The sequence below is a fragment of the Chinchilla lanigera genome, unplaced genomic scaffold, assembly GCF_000276665.1.
Source record: "Chinchilla lanigera isolate Chin_1 unplaced genomic scaffold, ChiLan1.0 scaffold00164, whole genome shotgun sequence".
NCBI classification, from domain to species: domain Eukaryota; kingdom Metazoa; phylum Chordata; class Mammalia; order Rodentia; family Chinchillidae; genus Chinchilla; species Chinchilla lanigera.
In genome coordinates this window covers 1,346,512-1,350,399 of record NW_004955565.1, presented here as the reverse complement: position 1 = coordinate 1,350,399, position 3,888 = coordinate 1,346,512, and positions in this window count along the sequence as shown.

Genomic DNA, 3,888 nt, shown 5'->3' with positions numbered 1-3,888 from the left:
GTTGCGAGCTCGAGACCAGCCTGGGCTACAAAGTGAGCTCAAGGCCAGCCTGAACTGCATAGGGAGACCCTGTCTCAAAGAAGACAAAAAAAAAAAAAAAAAAAAAGAAGGAAAGAAATTATAGAGGTTAGAGTGGACATTAATGAAATTGAGACTAAAAAATACAAAGGATAGATGAATCAGTGTTGGTTCTTTGAAAAGATAGGAAGGGGAACTAGGGATGGGAACACCAAGGTGGGATATGTAAATGCACCACTTCCCCCACAATGAATGTGTTTACTATGTATCCCAAACATATACTAATGAAGAAAATTGGAGAAAGAAAGTGTTATGACAGATGTTAAAGATGCAGTCGATGGCCTGCCCTCTACCCCCTGGGCCCACCTGAGTTCATTGGCAGCTGTGGCAACAGATGACCACCTGCTGGACCTCAAGAACCTGCCTCTCCCAACCTCTCCAATGGGATGACAGAAGAAAGGCAACCGTGAATGGTAGGAATAGAGGGGAGTTAACAATCAGGGATACACATTGGTGGAAAAATGCCTCAGCCACTCTATTTTCTACTGGGACAGTATTTATTATTATTACTATTATTATGGTGGTAAAAAAATCACCTAACATAAAGTTGGCCAACTTCATCTTCATTTTGTTTTTTAGTGGTGCTGGAGTTAGAACCCAGGGCCTTGCACATGCTAAGCACACATTCTAATGTTGAGCGACACTCCCAGCTGTTCTTAACCATTTTTAAGCACACAGTAAGTCCAGTGGCTCCAGTGGGCCGATAGTGAGGCACGCTGCACAGTCTCTCTGACACTTCCCAGCAGGTCTGTGCCCTGGTTGCCCATAGCAGCAACCATCTCATAAACACACCCTTCACTGTCTTTCCTCCCTGCCCTGTCTCCCCTTCCTTCTCTCATTTGTGGTTGCTGGGGCCACGCCCCAAATAAACCGCCTGCACTCAAAGCCTTTGGGTCAGGGTTTGCGTGGGGGGATAAAACGAAAGTAATAGATATGTGAGTGGGGGCTCTGGGAGCACAGAGAACTCCCAGCCTAGACTGGATGCATCAGGAAAGTTTCACCAAACAAAAGCCATGAACGAAGTCCGTCAAAGCTTGAGTGGGTCGGACACAGAAGAGGGAGAAGGGGCTGGGTTCCAGGTAGAGGGGCTGATAAGGGGAAAGATATATGAGCATGAGAACTGGAGAACTGCAAATACGGACACTCCTCGGCTTATGAGTGGTTACCTCCCAATATACTTGCATTAAGTTGAAAATACCATAAAGTGAAAATGCGTTTAACATGCCCAACCTACCGTACATCCTAGCTTAGCCTCGCCTGCCTTAGATGTGCCCAGCACACGTATATCAGCCTATAGCTGCACAAGATCATCTCACAGAAAACCTATTTCACAATAATGTGTTGAATATCTCCAGTAATTTATGGAATACTGTACTGAAAGTGGAAAGCAGAAGGGCTGTATGGGTGCACTTTCACACCATGGCAGAGTCACAGAAAGATGACTTTGAGTCATTTGTAGGAAAATGGATGCATAATGCTAGGTGAAAGAAATCAGACACACAAGCTTAAGTATCACATATTTTCTCTTATATGGGAAACCCAAACTATAAATAAAGGGCAAAATAAAAGACAGTAGGAAGTAAGGAGATAGATTTTTTCCAAAAGGGAAGGGGACCAAGAGATAGAGGGAGAGGAAGGGAAAGGATAAAAAAGAAGTACAATGTGTTATGTGCATGTACCAACTGCACAAAAGGCATGTAATTACCGCAAACATGTACTAGTGAAAAAAACATTGAAAAAAAGTTGAAACACTGCAAGTGGAATCACTGCAAGTCAGGGGCTGTCTGTTGTTCAGAATGGCCAGAATGCAGTGCACGTACTTGTAAAAGGAGCAGGGCGGGCAAGGTCAGATTTTCTGTGCAGCCAGGTCTGGGATCCATGGGGGATTCCGTTCATGACCAAGACCTCTCAATTTCAAAATCACCTCATGCGCAAATACCAACAACCTTCCCCCACTGGTGTCCATGGGGAAAAAGACAATACCTGATATTCAAATGCCAACATTTTAGCAAAATTTAGACATCTTTCAACAAACATAAAACGTATCCATCCCAAGCTGGGCATGGTGGCACACACCTATAATACCGGGACTTGGGAGGCTGAGGCAGAAGGGTCACCTCGAGTTCAAGGCCAGTACGGGCTACATAATGAGACCTTGTCTCAAAAAACAAATAAACGAAACAAAACAGAGAACCCCACAAAAGCAAAATCCACCCCAATGTGGCAAGAGGAAGAACATGGATAAAACATCAATGGGTCTACGTCACACACTAAATACTCCCGGGGCACCCGTGGTGTGCCAGGTGGGCTCAGTCAGCACCAGGGAGTTGTTCTCACAAGAGACTTCTCTGTGCCTGTTTGCAAGAGCACATCTGCCTGAAAATAAGCTGTGGAGTTAATTGGTACCAAGTAGAAGAGAAAGACAATCATGGGATGTTTCAGTCAATAACGGACCCCACACAGGACCGAGGTCCCCTGATGTTATATTTGCTGGTGAAGTCAGTGCCGTCTTTGTGTAAGTACACCATGATGTTTGCACAGTGACTAAATCAGGCTGTGACACGATTCCCGGACCAGGTCCCTGTTGTTCCCGCAGGTATTCAGTTGAACAGAGGGGAAGCGGCAGCCAGTCTCACCCTGCCCTTTCCTCCTTCCCTTCCTCCTTTCCGCCCCTTCCGCTCTCCTCCCTTCCTTTCAAGAAATGTGTCTTTTTTCTCTGCAAGTACCACAAGGGCAGAGCTGGTCTTGGGTTTTCTCCTGTGGATATTTTTCTGAACAGGTAATACACACGCCTTTTTGTTCTTGAAAGAGAACAAAGGTCACCTGGAAATAGTCCCCCTCCTTTGCTAAGGCCTCTGGCCCAAAGGCAACCCTTGGGACCCATTTCTGTTTTATCTCCCAGAGATATCCTATGCATTTACCAACACAGCTGATTATATTTTCCTTTGTTGGCCAATATAAACAATAGCATTCTATATACCATCCTCAACCTCACAGTTTTGGGGCTTGGGTTTTGGTTCAGTGGTAGAGCCCTTGTTTAACATGCTGGAGGCCCTGGGTTCTATTCCCACAACAACAACAATAGCAGCAACAACAACAACCACCACTTACAGTTTTACCTCAAAAGAATTCGGGAGATCTTTCTGTGTCAGTGTACCTGGAGCAGCCTCGTACCAACGTGCATCTGGCTAGCCCACATATTGATGCATATTTAGGTCACATCTAGCCTTTGTTATGAAAAACAAAGCCATAATGTATATCTTTGCTGACAGATCGCCTCGCACATGTGAGACTGTATCTGTAGGCTAAATCCCTAAAGGTGGAGTTGTCAGGTCAAAGGGAGGAGCGACTTTAATTTTCATAGATATGGCCAATTTACCATCTATCGGGGTTATACATATTTATGTACTGATGGGTGTGTCAGTGTTCCCACATCTTCCTTAATAACACACTGTTTTAGATTTCAGTTCCAGTGTGACAGATGACCACAAACCTGGTGGCTGAAAACAACCCCCGTCTGTTGGCTCCGAGTTGTATGGGTCAGAGGCCTGGAACGCCGTGGCTGGGTCCTCGGCTTCGGGCATCAGGAAGTGAAGACCCAGGTGTTGACAGGGCTGAGGCCTCTGCTGGAGGCCCCGAGGAAGTACTTTCAGCCTCGGCTTGGATGGCTGGTGGAATGCAGTTTCTTTCGGCAGGGCTGAGGGCTGAGCACTCTCCCCCGTCTCCCAGCAGGGCACCTGCTAGGCTCGCCTTGCCAGGCGGCCCTCTCCACCTGTGAGCGCACGCTAGTGCTCCGGATCACTGATTTCT